Here is a 17,367-nt window from a genome sequence, read left to right on the forward strand (position 1 = left end):
AGGAACACAAAATCAAGGAACATAACACCGGTATGACGGAAACTAGGGCGGCAAGACTGGAACAAAACACCAGGAAAAAGGCCAAGCTTTCCCCCCTTTACCAAGTATATAGATGCATTAAAGTAAAAAAAAGATATAATAATGATATCCCAACAATATCCATGTTCCAACATGGAACAAACTTCATCTCCACCTGCACCTAGCAATGCTATAAGAGGGGCTGAGCAAAGCGGTAACATAGCCAAGCAACGGTTTGCTAGGAAAGGTGGGTTAGAGGCTTGACATGGCAATATGGGAGGCATGATATAGCAGGTGGTAGGTATCGCCGCATAGCAAAAGAGCGAACAACTAGCAAGCAAAGATAGAAATGATTTCGAGGGTATGGTCATCTTGCCTGCAAAGTTCTTCGAGTTGACGAAAGCTTGATCCTCGTACGCGTACCCAACGGGTTCCTCGATCATGAACTCGTCTCCCGTCTCTACACAAAGAAAGAACACAAGCAAAAGGACCAACAATCAATCACGGTGCAATGCACAAACAACATGATGCAAAACATGGCATGATATGTGAGATGTGATATGCAATGCATATGCATGCTCCGGAAGGGAAAGATTGAACAAGGCATCAACTTGGCAAGCCAAGTGTGCCGCTAGAAAGATGAGTTGATTTCGGTCGAAATTGATATAAAGATCACCGGAATCGGATGCACGATTTGCAAATGGCAAGAAAAACAAGAATGGCACAATTCTGCGATTAACAGCACGATGCCATCTGGAATGCAACAAGAAACTAAGCTACTGCACTCCAACATAGCAACAAAGAACATGGCAGTGATCTACTCAAGATGCTTGACAACACGTGAATACTGAGCTACGGCTAAATCACACAAGGGCAGGTTCAAACAAGCATGGTAAAAGTGCAAAAGATATCAGCTTCACAGACTTAGTGAAAATATCAACATGCCAGGAATTAACATCAGGAAGCAATCTTTAGAGCAAGCAAACAACATGCTACAGGATCAGATCATAGCAAACAAAGGCATGGCATGAATTTACTCAAAGCATAGAACAATGTCCCTTATTGACAATGAGCCAAAATGGCGCAGAAAATATGATGGCACCCATGTAAACATAGCAAGTTTCATTTACAGATTCAGACTTAGCAGAAAACTGAGCATGGCAAAACAGATTTATGAAGGCATCTTTGCGAGCTCGATTAACTCAACACAAGGCATTGCATGACAAGATAAGCATATAATCAGCAAGATGGAATGTTTATGAAGCTAACCAAGGCAAAAGCAAGTTCATAGCATGCATGGATCAACTACAACATCCATGGCAAAATTGATTAACAAGTAAACAATCTGCCAGGAATATTTTATAGCAAAAGTAGAGCAAGATTAAGACATGCTAGGGCACTCCATAATTGGAAACAGGGGCATGTATGGATAGAGCACAACCATATGTCCAAATCATCCTTACTGAAGCAACTCAAATAAAGCATGTATTTCACTGTAGGAACATGGTTACATGGCATCAAAATAACAATAGGAAAGGACTTAGCAAAAATCCTGAGATCCTGAAATCAGCAATATCACGAAGGCTACCTTGCATGCTTGTGCTAGTCACCACATTGATCACAAAAATACATAGCAAACACCCCTGTAAAGATGGCATGGCATAGATCAAAACACATGTAGAGCTCACGCCCATATGTAGCAAACAACAAATGTAGCAAAAATGACAAATCCTCATACTCTGCTAAGAATCAGCATCTAACATTTTATAGCACTCTTGCATCAATGATTTGGGCATCAAGATGGACTCAAACAGGCATGTCACAATGGAACAAAATGAAGAGCACATCCTGATGAACATTTTGATATATCATGCATGCAAAACGGAGCAGCGAGCACAAAGTTATGGCATGATGAACAGATGCATAATTCATGAGGGGGGAAAAGGACTTAGTGGATTTTCACCTCACGAAAACTGGACGAGGAGGTCCCGAGATAGAGAGATCAGGGGACGGGTGCGGGCGTTTGGTTCGTCGTGCGGGTGGATCTGATCCACCCCGCGGTGGATCCGGCCGAACGGAGCTCCGGCTAGGAGCGAGGCGGCGGCGCCGGCGGGGTGCGTCTCGGCGACGGAGAGGTACGACGCCGGTGAAGGGGAGGGAGGAGGAGACGCAGTGGCCGGCGGCGGGCAAGATGAGCGGCGAGCGGCGCGCGCGCTTGGCTGCTGAACGGTGGCGCGCAGGCGAAGCGCGAGGTTGCCGGCGTGGGGCGGTGACCGGCGAGGCACGCGGTGGTGCGTGGCCGTGGCGTGGAGGCAGGAGGCGGTGGCGAGCGGCGCGGTGGCGGATCATTGAGGAGGCGGTGGCGAGCGGCGCGGTGGCGGATCATTGAGGAGGCGGTGGCGCTCGCAGGCGGCGGCGGCCGGCGAGGCGAACGACGGCGAGGTGGAGATCTCCGGCGGGGAGCGGCGCCGGCACCGGTGGCGGACGGCGGCGGGGCTGGAACCTGGCTTCGGCGACGGCGGCTTGGGCCCGTGTGGGCCCGCGATGGGCTCCATGGGCCGGCGGCGCAGGGACGGCTTCGGATTCACTGAGGGGGCGGTGCGGACATGTACGGCGGCAGGATGGACATGTCCGTCGGCGGGAGGAGGAAGAAGCTAGGGTTTCGTCCGTGAATTTGATGGGGTGCACATATTTATACCTAGAAGAAGGTAGGATTATCCAAATGAGGTGTAGTTTTCGGCCACGCGATTGTGATCCGACGACGGAGTTCATGGGAGTGATTTGGAAGGGTTATTGGGACGTTTTGGAGGGGTGTTGGGCTGCAACACACACGAGGCCTTTACGGTTCCCCGGTTAACCTTGGAGTATCAAACAGACTCCAAATGGCACGAAACTTGACAGGCGGTCTATCAGTGGTGTACCAAGGCCGCTTCGCAAATCTCGGTCCATTCCGTGAAAGTTTAACACCCGCTCACGAAAAGAGGCAAAAGGGGGCGCCGAAGGACGTGGGAGTGTCGGATTGCAAAACGGACAACGGGGAAAATGCTCGGATGCATGAGACGAACACGTATGCAAATGCGATGCACATGATGACATGATATGAAATGCATGAAATGGACAAAATGCAAAACGAAGACAAAACCCAACCACGAAGGGCATATTGCATCTCCGGAAAAGGCAAGAGTTGGAGTACAAATATGGAAAGTTGTATCCGGGGCGTTACAACACTCCACCACTACGAGAGGATCTCGTCCCAAGATCTAGGATGGCACCGGAGGGAAAAGGAAAAGGAAGAGGAGAGGTAAAACTAAGTTGTTTTTGACAAATGAGTGAACCCAAAGAACCTTGAGAGGTTAAACCATTTTGAGAAAAGAATACAACGGAGATGATCGAAGTTGAAAACACTCTGTTAGCAAAGAGGAACAAGGAAGAACAAATTCGGACAACACTCCAGTTAAATGGATAAGCAAAGGAAAGAACATGATCTTGGGGAAAACAAGATAATTGGGAGAGCACGCTTACAACAAATGCTAGAACGGAGTTGTTGGATTATCAACAACGAAATGATAAGCTTGATATGGGTTTATGGAATACATCTCAAAATTATGAGGTGACAACCTGCCACTCACAGAAAAGATTTGATTGGGAGCTAGAAAAGATAAAAGCTTCGTCCACCGAGGTGATAAGAGACCTTGGATCATAGGTAATCACCACAAGGAGCAACATTCCCAATGGAAGGCTTTAGGCGAAAACTATACCAAGATAACTCCAAGGAAGAAAGTGATGGGTTTAAATATCTCATTCTTGAACTTGTGAATCATAAAACACAAAGAAATTGTCAAGAATGACATAACACCACCTCAAAAGATAAGATAGGAAGAACTGCACTTCGGAATGCAAGATGAAGAATACTTGAGCTCCGTTGAAAAGAATCTCGATGCACACTTCGAGAAGGAATTAAATCCTTGATGAGCCATCATGTAGAGCCTCCATGAAGAACTCCGGTAATAAAAGAATGATCAAAAAGAAGTGAAGGATAAGTTGAAAACACAAGGTGAATCCTTGCAATGACTTAGATGGAGCTTCACAATGACATAACCGAGAAAACTTGGCACCTCGAAAAGAAAGATGAACAACTGAAAACATGAATTTTGATGAACCTCCAGAATAAGGAATTGGATTGACTCGATGAAATAAGAATAAGAATTACATTATGCTTATCTTTCACGAAGTAAATTGATGACAAGAAATGGATTGCATACAACTTATTCTCATAGAAAGGATTATGATAGATATGGCGCAAACTTGAGAATGTCTTCAATGATCCACCGGTAGGGTTTGGAAAAAAACGAATGCATTGATGCAATAACGAACGAAGAGAAATCTTGACCGTACCACTGTAAGAATTAAAAATGAAAGTAGCAAAGGCACAAATCACCGGGAAGAATTGGAAAACGAATGACGATACTTGAGGGGATTTAGATACATGTGAGCGAATAGATCACAAGCTGATTAGAGAATACTTGAATGATGCACCGGTAGGATTTGGAGAAGGAGAGCTGAAAGCTGAGAATGAATAAACCCGAAATGATGGCCTTCGGCGAATCAAAATGAAAAGACTCATGAATTGCTCCGGATGGGTGAAAATAATTCTCACAATCGGAAAATAATTATGAGAGGATGGCATGAAGCTTGAACTACAAATCTTCAAGAGAACGGACCAAGATTTAAGAGAACCTCTTCTTCGGTCTTCACAAACCCGAGAATGACGACGAGAAACACCACCATGAATCGTTGAGACACTCCGGAATAATGAAGAATATAAAGGTTGAATTGACAATGAAAGAATTTGAAAGATCTTGGAGAAATACATATGAATGATGACAATTCATACTTACGTCAAACTTTGAAAGAATTTAGAGGATAGCTCCGGGAAAATTAGAAGAGTCAGGTAAGATCCTGGGAAAAGACATGTGGTTTAGGGCCCACTGAAAAGAAACACCTTTGAACAATTTAAAAGAGAGATTTCGCCTGTTGAATTAAATGGCTTGAATGAGATAACAACCTCGAAATAACTTGAACAGATCGAGAATGTAATTGTGAGTCTTCTGAGATATCTTCAGCACTCCGGAACAATTGAATAACAAGAAGTAGATGATTAAGAAGTGCACCAGCATGGAAAAGCATGTGAACCAAAGAAAAAGATATGATCAACACCAAGAGCTTGCATTGAATCCACCAGAGAAGAAAAAACGAGGGAAGAGTGACGAACTTGAGGCTTCCTTTGTATCTTCCTGAGAATCACCGGATACGAACATTGAAGCAAAAATAATGAAGAGACCTCACATGAATAAAAGGATACTTGATTAAGAAATCTGAGTCCTTGAAGAAAAAGGGTGGGAGGGCAGGAAAACAAGGACAACTTCGGGCTGATGAAACAAACACCGTTGAGAAACTTAGAATTGATCTTGCAGATGTTGGAATGACTGGAACCACTTGAAGAGAAGCACACTGGTTGAAAAGGATTGACACGACAATCTCGATGATCGAAAAGGATTAGCAGTCCCATAGAAATATGAGAGCACCGCTGAGGAAAAAGGCATGGAATCAACACTTGACATTGAAGCAACTCGAATACCACAAGAAAAACAAAAACAGAGGATTGGCTTGCAAAGTAAGCCGGAACAAACATATGATGGATCCCATATCGTATCATGTGTCTGTTGGAAAGATATTCTAGGAGCTACTTGAATTCCCACCTATAAAACTCCTGAAACTTTCTGGTTATGCAATCAGGTGTTGGGGATACAGGGGAAGCATAATATCTCACCCAAAACTAGCAAATCCTACATCCAGCTGTATCCATCCTTCAACACATAACCAAGAAAACTTCGGAAATCATTTACCTCAACCTTCGAAAAGCATCCGTTATACGAGTTATGGCAATACTCCCGAACTCCCGCCCCAGTACTGGGTGGTGTTGAGGTTATCTCACCAACAACTGCATAAAGGAGATTTTCGATGTCGGCAAACTCAGATATTCCAGAACTACAACGATAAAATTGTGATGACAACTACTCGGAGCTCAACTCCCCGGGACACTGCCACAACCCCTAAATGTCAGGAGGCACCAAGAACAACGTTCTCGTCACAAAACCATCAGAATGATTCCAAGATACCCATGTGATCCTAAAAAAAATTTAGTGAAATTTGAGGAGAGAAGAGTCAAAACTCAATGTCGGGAGGCCTCACCAGAGCGACGAAGGGACTGAGGAGTAAAAAGAATCCTACTCTCAGATATATATAATCCTAAGACTCAAAACATTTTCTTCTAGACTCAACAACGTCAACGATTCGATCAAGCAGGGGGCTCCTAAGTCGGGGATGGCTCTGATTACCAACTTACAACACCCACGATGCGGCTATATCTCCCACGTGTCGGGGCACGACTTAGAGGCATAACCGCATGGTAGGCATGTCGCAAGAGGGGTAATATTTACACATCCCATGTACTGAATAAGAAAAGGATAAAGAGTTGGCTTAGAATCGCCACTTCACACAATACATAAATATAGCATACATTATCCAGAATACAATCAAGGTCCGACTATGGAACCAAAATAAAGAAAGACAACCCCAAATGCAAGATCCCCGATCGCCCCAACTGGGCTCCTCTACTGATCAATAGGAAATGAAACAAAACAACGATCAAGATCTTCATGAAGCTCCCACTTGAGCTCGATTGCGTCATCTGCACTGGTATCATCGGCACCTGCAACTGTATGGAAGTATCTGTGAGTAACGGGGACTCAGCAATCTCACACCCTCGTGATCAAGACTATATAAGCTTAAAGGTAGGAAAGGGTAGTGAGGTGGAGCTGCAGCAAGCACTAGCATATATGGTGGCTAACTTACGCAAATGAGAGCGAGAAGAGAAGCAAAGCACGGTCGAGAAGCTAATAAAGATCAAGAAGTGATCCTAAAGCTACTTACGTTCAAGCATGACACGAGACCGTGTTCTCTTCCCGGACTCCGCCGAAAAGAGACCATCATGGCTACACACACGGTTGATTCATTTTAATTAAGTTAAATGTCAAGATGGAGTGATCACAAAAATACATAGCAAACACCCTTGTAAAGATGGCACGGCATAGATCGAAACACATGTCGAGCTCATGCCCATATGCAGCACACAACAAATGTAGGAAAAATGACAAATCCTCATACTCTGCTAGGAATCAGCACCTAACATTTTGTAGCACTCTTGCATCAACGATTTGGGCATCAAGATTTACTCAAACAGGCATGTCACAATGGAACAAAATGAAGAGCACATCCTGATGAACATTTTGATATATCATGCATGCAAAACGGAGCAGCGAGCACAAAGTTATATCATGATGAACAGAGGCATAATTCATGAGGGGGGAAAGGACTTAGTGGATTTTCACCTTGCAAAAACTGGACGAGGAGGTCTCGGGACGGAGAGATCCGGGGACGGGCGCGGGCATTTGGTTCGTCGTGCGGGTGGATCTGATCCACCCCGCGGCGGATCCGGCCGAACGGAGCCCCGGCGAGGAGCGAGGCGGCGGCGCCGGCGAGGTGCGTCCCGCCAACGGAGAGGTACGACGCCGGTGAAGGGGAGGGAGGAGGAGACGCAGTGGCCGGTGGCGGGAAAGATGAGCAGCGAGCGGCGCGCGCGCTTGGCGGCCGAGCGGTGGCGCGAATGCGAGGCGCGAGGTCGCCGGCATGGGGCGGTGACCTGCGAGGCGCGCGGTGGTGCGTGGCTGCGGCGTGGAGGCGGGAGGCGGCGGCGAGTGGCGCGGTGGTGGATCGACGCGGAGGCGGTGGCGCTCGCAGGCGGCCACGGCCGGCGAGGCGAACGGCGGTGAGGTGGAGATCTCCGGCGGGAGCGGCGCCGGCACCGGTGGCGGACGGCGGGGGGGCTGGAACTGGGCTTCGGCGGCGGCGGCTTGGGCCCGTGCGGGCCCGCGATGGGCTCTGCAGGCCGGCGGCGCGGTGACGGCTCCGGATTCGCTGAGGGGGCGGTGCGGACATGTCCGGAGGCGGGGTGGACATGTCCGTCGGCGGGAGGAGGAAGAAGCTAGGGTTTCGTCCGTGAATTTGACGGGGTGCACATATTTATACCTAGAAGAAGGTAGGAGTGTACAAATGAGGTGTAGTTTTCGTCCACGCGATCGTGATCTGACGACGGAGGACATGGGAGTGGTTTGGAAGGGTTATTGGGCCGTTTTGGAGGGGTGTTGGGCTACAACACACACAAGGCCTTTACGGTTCCCCGGTTAACCGTTGGAGTATCAAACAGACATCAAATGGCATGAAACTTGACAGGCGGTCTATCGGTGGTGTACCAAGGCCGCTTGGCAAATCTTGGTCCATTCCGAGAAAGTTTAACACCCGCTCATGAAAAGAGGCAAAAGGGGGCGCCGGAGGACGTGGGAGTGTCGGATTGCAAAACGGACAACGGCGAAAATGCTCGGATGCATGAGACGAACATGTATGCAAATGCGATGCACATGATGACATGATATGAAATGCATGGCATGGACAAAATGCAAAACGAAGACAAAACCCAACCACGAAGGGAATCTCATATCGCAACTCCGGAAAAGGCAATAGTCGGAGTACAAATATGGAAAGTTGTATCCAGGGCATTACAGCAAAACAGGAAAATGTAAACTAGCCACTCTCGCCTCCGACACCTTTCTCCTCATTTTCCTTTTCCTTCGAACCTCGGCTCGAGGAGCCTCCCAACAATCTCCTCATCATTTTCTTCCATTGAATTTTTTTGAAATTTTTAGTGACTCAAAATAAAAGTGAACCAAACTCAAAAAATTGATAGCAACTACTCCTACAAGTACCTAGAGGCTATATCATGCATCAAAACTACTTTGGGCCATAAAAAATTGACATGCAAGCTCAAGAACAAGGTCACCACAGCAGCAAAAATTTGCAACAAAAAAAGCACTAGAACAAAAACTAATTGGACCATTGGAGGAGTCACATACCAAAGAACAATCCCCAAAGCAGCTTTGTGAATGGAGCTTTGAGAAAGGAGATCGAAAATGGCAGCAAAATGAGCAGGAACACGGGTTTGAGCTATGGGATGACTTTTTTGGAGGAAGACGAAGTGGATGGGTGCTGGAATAAGTGGAGGGGGCCCACGTGGGGCCCACATGATAGGGGGCGCGCGCTCCATCCTTGTAGCCCACTGGTGAGGCCCCCTAGTGTTTTCTCAGTGCCAGCAATTCTCAAATATTCTATAAAAAATCATACTAACACTATTGCAGGATGCTGCTAACGCGACACTACGATCAGAGACCCTTTGACAAAACTGTGTGTGATGCATTAATCACAAATTGGGATGTAAAAAAACCTGTCAAAAAAGGTGCAAAACGTTTGCGTTGGCAGAGCCATCAAACACGGTTCAGATTTTAGTTGCGTGTGCAATTCAGGGCACACGGTTAACCCGTTCGAACTGTTTGCGATGAGGCAGAACAACAGAAACGGACAGCCATATCAATGTGTGTGCGATATACGATATACAGTTCGCTCCGATGAACTGTTTGCTATTAGGGAGTGCAATAGAAATGGTTAGTCAGGTCAAGGTGTGTGTGATATAGGGCATACGGTTCACTCGAACAAACTGTTTTTTGATTAGTGAACACAACAAAAATGGTTCGACTTAAGAAGATGTGTATGATACATGGCAAACACCCGACTCGGATCAACTGTTTGCGATGAGAAATTACAACACAGACTGTTAATACTGTTAGCTCATGTGCGATTCTGTGTGTACAAAAAACTTTGGAAAATGCAAACTAGTTGCTTTCAGTGGCTAGGAGTATCGCACACAATGCGTTTGCGAGTACTCGTGTGCGATGATTAGTAATTTACACATACGTTTCCTTATGTTAACACTTGTGTGATAAATAACACGTGGCAGCGGATACGGTATTCGGGTTGTGTGTGTGCTCCACTTAGTCTTCCCACGCTCCACTGAATGCTTTCAGTGCTCCACATGGGGGAATTGTAAAATCCACGCATGTTCCCTCACCTGTTTCCCGCCACCAGCTAACGGCTTGCTGCATATAACCTAGGCGGCAATGCACCGTTAGTTATTCCAAGAATGCCAGGCAACATCCAAATCTTCGACGTCGAGGCCTACCCGCGTTACATCTTCACGAGGAGAATGAGCCGGAGCAGGTCGGGGAGCAAGAGCTTCATCGGCCGGTGCAGGCACTATGGCCCATCGGCAGCGCTATCGGCATGACAGTCCTTGGGAGCACAATCAACATATTGCAGAGAAGGTGTGATGAGAAGTTTGCCATCCACCGTGCAAAATATCTAGAGCTGCTCGGTGGCATGATCGATGACCCACCCGAAGAGCCGCCATCACCAGTGCTCATCGAGAGCCTGATGCGCCGCAAGGAATGTGCAAAGGACCTCTACGATTCAGTCAAGACAAAGGCATCCTGCGGCTTCATCATTGCTCGCGGCGGCCGTGTCAACCTCGATCTCGATGGTGTGGTGGCCAGGCTCGAGCGCATCCTTGGCGGAGTTGACGTCCCTGACAAATTAGAACATCCCCAACGTGATATCTTGAGGATGCAGGTGATGGACGGAATTCGCTACCAGGCCAGAGACATGGAAATGGAGCGGTTCCCCGGAGTTGTCATGCATGTAATTGCACGCTATCAAGCTCTTCTAGAAGAGGCCCAATAGTCCCAAGAGCCTCCCAGTGCCAGCAGCTCCATAGGTGGAGGCGGGTCGGGACACTTGGAGTGAACAGCCGCAAGGGTGCCATGCTGATCATGGAGTCCGAGATGACCATCGTCGGAAGGCCACCAGCTCATCCTTTTAGCTTATATTTTATTCTAATTGTATGCATATGTAGGTCGTGAGTGTTCTGGGCCTTGCCGCATGTGGCATTTTAAATTATCCTGAATATGTAAGACGATTATTAAGAATAATTAGCGGTTGCCATTATAAATTTTCCTTAGCGGCGAGCAGAGCGTGCACAGGGACGCCAGAGCGGAGCGCCCCGTAGCCGCCTCAACAGCGAGCAACCACATGGTCAACCTTCTGCCATCAATAAATTTTGACCTTTTTATCGTCACATTGCACATTACAACACAATAAGTAATTGCAAATATGTTCACATCTATCAAACTAATATGTGTTCACACTTAGCATCGGGCTATAAAAACTACCCACTCGAAAATAACTTCATAGTCCCTCTCCTCAACACCCACAAAACTGGTCTTTCCTGTCAAGTCGTTCCGCCATGACTGGTAGGAGGAGTTTAGGGTGGACATATAACCGTGCAGCAAAGACCAAGGCCGCGGAAGCACTAGAGAGGTCCCGCCGCGAAGCCGCAGCCGCAACAGAGATGTCCCGGCGCGCCGCGGAGCCCTCGAACGAGCTCTCACGAGCACGCGAGGGCTCTCACAAGCGCATTCACGGCGTAGGTCATCGCGATGAGCCGGCGTTCCTGAAGTCCTTCACCGGCGACGACGACATTCTCGCTGGTGTCACTATGCAGCAGGAGTTGGTCGATGGCTTGATGAAGCTGCTCAAGATCAGGAATGCCTCGGTTGACAAGGTGACCAGCCTCGTCGAGCAACTCATGGGTGACAATGTGAAGCTCCTCAAGTTGCTCGTCAAGAAGGAGGAGGAGGCCGCCGGCTGGAAGATGCCTCGGAGATGACGCTGAAAGCGGCCGTCGAGGAACTGATGGGTGGGTTGTCGAAGCTTCGGATCGAGCACGAGCAGGAGGTGGAGGAATCCGTGGCTGCTTTCAAGCAAAGTCATGAGGAATTGAAGAAGGAGCTGGAGGATTTCATCACCCGGCGATCCATCGACGAGTAGCGACAATAGTGACCCAGATAGTTGTCTGCAATTTCCTTCTTCTCTTGCCCCTGTGTCTTCCGGGCTTTGCCGCATGTGGCATTTTAAATTATCTGGAATATGTAAGACAATTATTATCTGCACCATTGTAAATTTGTCATCGTATTATCCGTTGCCATTTTATTTGTGGTCGTATTACCCGTTGCCTTATGTGGCAATTTAAATTAGGGCGGAATACGAGTTGAAAACACGAACAAAGAAAATGTTGCCATGGGATCACAAGCAAACACCCTCCATCCAGGTGCTTTAATTAACCCATTAATGGAGAAGTTGTGAGCGAGGCGGGCGACGGCTGGTGCATGGAGGTCAAAGAGCTCGCTTCCTGGTGATCATGGGCGGCCTTGCTGCTCGCACGTGTCCCGTCGAGCCTGCGAGGTGGACATGATGCACGCGTCCCATCGAGCCTGCGCGGCGGACTAGTCGCATGCGTCCCGTCGAGCCTGCATGGCGGACTTCTCACGCTCGTCCCGTCTAATCAAACAGCTGCACACATGCCACCGAGTATGGTTAAATATCGACAAAGTTAATATAATACAACCATTTGTGATATTAACGTGTCAGCTTTTTGTTTCAAAAAGGACTTCGTTGCCTACTAATGTGTGCGCCTCTTCTCAAACTTGACATTTTTTTACCACAGCATATATGTGCCATGTCATGAAAACATGCCAAGTTTATTATTTTTTGGGTGAGTTTTTAATTTACTAGGATTTAAAAACCGAGATTCTCAATGTTCAGGATGACGACAAGTTTGTAATTCATTCCCATTCCTTAAATGAGACCTAAACATGCACCCAATGACACATGTACGATTTCCCACCCATTTTGCCTCACTGGAGCAAGTGCTTGTAGTTCAATTTGAATAATGGACTACATTAAATGCGTAGAAAACTTAGTAATTAGTAATATATATATATATATACAATTGCCAAATGAACCCTGAACAGTTTCAAATTTAAGCCCCACACTCCTGTTATTCTATGTTGCATGTGGAAAACAAAGTTCAAGGCGAGAAGAGCCACCGGTTATCGTTTCACCCACAAGAGGGACATGTTTCCCTACAGGAACCACCATGGTTGCGACAGGCTCCGGTTTGTAAGAGGCTTGTAATATAGCTTTGCCCAAATTGGACAATTATATGTACCATGTAGTGACACCATGCCAAGTTTCATGATTTCCTAGTGAGTTTTGGATTTACATAGATTTAAAAATGAGATTCACAATGTTTGTGGCCAAGCCAGGACGGCGAGATGGTTGAATTCGTTCTCATTCGTTCCATGGGACCTAAACATGCACCCCAAGGAAACATGTACGTTTTTTCTAGCCATTTTGGTGCACTGGAGCATGTATTTGTAGTTCGGATTTGAATTATCGACATTAAATTGCCTAGAAAACTCATAATGAATAAAAAAGGTCAAACGAACCCTGAATAATTTCAAAGTTCAGTGCGAATCTCCCATTGTTCTGTGTTGTGTGTAGAAGAAAATACAAGGCTAGAAGAGGGAGTGATTATTGTTTGGCCCACAAGGGGACACGTTTCCCTATCGAAACCACGAGGGTTCTTGCGATAGGCTCCGGTTTGTAAGAGTTTGTAAGAAAGCTTGGCCCAAATTGGCAATGTTTTTACCATGAAATATATGTGCCATGACGTGACACCATGCCACCTTTGATGACTTTCTGGTGAGTTTTGGATTTATGGGGACTTAAAAACTAAGATTCGAAATGTTTGAGGACGAGCCAGGACACCGGTACGGTCGTAATTCGTTCCCATTCCTGGCATGGGACCTAAATATGCACTAAAGGACACATGTATAATTTGTCTAGCCATTTTGGTGAACTCGAGCATGTATTTGTAGTTCGTATTAGAATTATGGACATTAAATGCCTAGGGAACTCAATTAGTGTATATATAAAAAGGCCAAACGAACCCTGAATAAGTTTACATTTCAACATGGATATCATGTCGTTCCATGTTGCCCGTGGAAGAAAATACAAGGCGAAAAGAGGCAGTGATTACGTTTCGCCCACAAGGGGAACACGTTTCCCTATCGAAACGAGGAGGCTTCTTTGAGAGAAGCTCTAGTTTTTGTAAGACTTTTCTAATAAAGCTTGGCCCAAATTGGACAATGTTTTTACCACGACATATATGTGCCTATGTGACACCATGCCACCTTTGATGACTTTCTCGTGAGTTTAGGATTTACGGGGATTTAAAAACCAAAATTCCAAATGTTTGAGGACGAGCCAAGACGCGGGTGTCGTTGTCAAAACCGGCGGATCTCGGGTAGGGGTCCCGAACTGTGCGTCTAGGATCGATGGTAACAGGAGATGGGGGACATGATGTTTACCCAGGTTTGGGCCCTCTCTATGGAGGTAATACCCTACGTCCTGCTTGATTGATCTTGATGAATATGAGTGTTACAAGAGTTGATCTACCACGAGATCGTAATGGCTAAACCCTAGAAATCTAACCTGTATGGCTATGGTAATGAGTATATGCTTTCCAGACTAACCCCTCTGGTTTATATAGACACCAGGGGGATCTAGGGTTTACATGGAGTCGGTTACATAAGAAGGAATCTTCATAGTCGGTCACCAAGCTTGCCATCCACGCCAAGGAGAGTCCAATCCATACACGGATGCAGTCTTCGGCCTTCATGTCTTCACAGCCCATCAGTCCGGCCCATGGATAACAGGTCGGACGCCCGAGGACCCCTTAGTCCAGGACTCCCTCAGTAGCCCCTAAACCTGGCTTCAATGACGAGGAGTCCGTCGCGCAGATTGTCTTCGGCATTGCAAGGCGGGTTCCCTTCTATTCAAACTTCAAGATAGTCTTCGGATGCGATGATAGTATCCGGACCTGTCACACACACACGCTGTCATGGAATTGTCACGGCAGATGTCCTAGTGAAAGGACTTAGTCGTGGAGCCATCGCAACTAGGAAGCTTAAAGGGGTTAATCGGGACAAAGGACACGAGAGGTTTATACTGGTTCGGCCCCTTGCAGTGAAGGCAAAGCCTAGTTCAGTTGTTGTGGTATTGCTGGGTTTCGATAACCAAGGAGCGAAAATACGCTAGCTTGGCTCTCGATCTGTTGTCTCTCTCCTCTAAGCCGCCGCCGGGTCGTCCCCTTATATACATGGGTTGAGGCCCTGTGGCCTACAGAGTCCCGGCCGGCTCATCAACGTGTCCGGCTCGGTGACGTCTTTTACATGCCTTACTTTACAAGTCTTATCATACATGGCGGTTTATACTCATGGGCCTTAAGCCGCCTCTGGGCTTCGGCCTACTACAAACCTTATCATAAACCATCACTTTGTGTACTCTTCGGGCTTCCTTTAGTTAACCCGCCATTGCTATTGACCCGGCCCCTCCTGGGCGGGTCATGCCTGATAGTCATATCCCCAACATTAGGCCCCAGGTTGATTTGAACTTTGATCTTGTCAATCTCCAACACTTAGAAAAAATCCATCTATTACTGCTGCGAAAGCCTTCTAACCCGCCATGATGTCATCTCCGAATTTCTAAGAAAACCGCCACAACGTCATCTTCTAACGGATCCTTATCTTAAATGTCTTTCGAAAATCGAGGCGTCCATTTAGCTGGATAACTATTATTTTGGCCTTCCTTGATTTTCGCGCCTGCCTGTTCACCTATCCCCTTATAAATAGGTATGACCGGCCTTCCTCGGTCTTCTCCTTCTTCCTCTCGCAACCCTTCTGTAGCTCGAGCTCCGCCGCCGCCGCAGCGCTCACTGTCATCCTCATGCTCGGCCGCTGCATCACCCTGAGCTTGTCCAGAGAACAGCGGCGATCATCCACAGTAGATCTGCATTCGTAAGTCCCTGCTTTCCCATACCTTAGATCAGCATTTAGGGTTTGTGAGATCCTTCTGTGTTCTTCGCCGTTCGTCGCAGTTTCTTTGTAGTTTCTCCACCGCATCCTCCTTTGATCTAAAGGAAGTATAGAACTCATGCGGTAGTTGTTTTGTATCCATTCCAGACACTAGCAGATCCCTTTTTCTCGTACAAAGGCCTCCTTAGAACTGATGAACTCCTTTGTGCTGGTTTTTAGGTCTAGATTTATTTTTATTTTTTGAACCATCTTGATCCAAAATAATAGAAACAACTTGTGAAACCTGTTTATCTCAGCACTGTGCCAATTCTGACTCAGGCAACCTTTGAATATCCTTAGTCATGGCGGCTCATCATGTCGGCTCATTTTTCCTTTATATATCATTAGCCCTTACTTAAGCCGCCATTACTCATCTGTACTATAATCATTAACCTGGAACTCCACCAATTAATTTGAACTGGCAAATTGCTTTCTTTTCAGCTTGTCCTTTTTCAACATGCCGTCAAAAGTGCCAACAGTCTGCAACTGGCTCCCTTCCACCATTACTGATGACACTTTGAAAGATTTTGTCACCATCGCATACTTGCCGGAGAAGAATATTATGTCCTATCGTGCTCCTGACCCGGACGAAGAACGGCCTCAGCCCAAAGACGGTGAAGTCATCATTTTTACTGATCACATGAATCGGGGTTTTTCACCACCCGGTTCAAAGTTCTTCAGAGACATTCTACATTTTTTCAAACTTCATCCTCAAGATCTTGGACCCAACTCCATATCCAACATCTGCAATTTTCAAGTTCTCTGTGAGGTTTATCTTCAAGAAGAACCGACTGTTGAACTCTTCAGAGAGTATTTCTATCTAAACCGCCAGAATGAATGCACCAACGGTCCTAGCTTGGAACTTGGTGGAATTTCGATTCAGCGCCGACAAGGCGCTGGCTTTCCCTTAGTAGTCTTACCAAGCCATCCCAAGGATTGGAACCAAACTTGGTTTTACTGCGAAGACACTTCACCAGCTGATGAAAAGCCACTGCCGGGTTATCGCATGGAGCGTCTTGACTCTAAGTTTGTGCTCCCTGACAAGCTGACTGCTGCTGAGTGTAAGAAGCTTATCCCTTCCATCAAAAGGATTCAAGCCTTATTGGGAAATGGCCTAATCGGAGTTGATCCGATCCGTTGTTGGATCGCATGGCGGGTCATTCCTCTGAGCTGCCGGTCCAACTTGATGTATAAATATGGCGGAGGCCCAGATGACCCTCTGCGTCAACTGACTAAAGAAGACATTATTGCAATGTCAACCATCCTCGTGAACAGGAAATAAGAGGACTCCAGTAAGGTTGGATTAAATCCTTTCTATAAACTTAACCCGGCACCAGAGGTGAACCCCCTTGACCTCCTTTTTTTCTTCAGTAGTTAAATACTTGCATGACTTTTAACCTGTTATTTGCCTATAGGCCAAATCCGACTTTTGGAAGGCCAAATATGCTCATGAAGCCGCCAAGAAGGTTAGAGCCGCTGCCATAGCCGCCAGGAAGACAACCCGAAAGTCCAAGAAGAAAAAGACTGC

Source organism: Triticum urartu, chromosome 1 (assembly GCF_003073215.2).
Source record: "Triticum urartu cultivar G1812 chromosome 1, Tu2.1, whole genome shotgun sequence".
Classification (NCBI taxonomy): domain Eukaryota; kingdom Viridiplantae; phylum Streptophyta; class Magnoliopsida; order Poales; family Poaceae; genus Triticum; species Triticum urartu.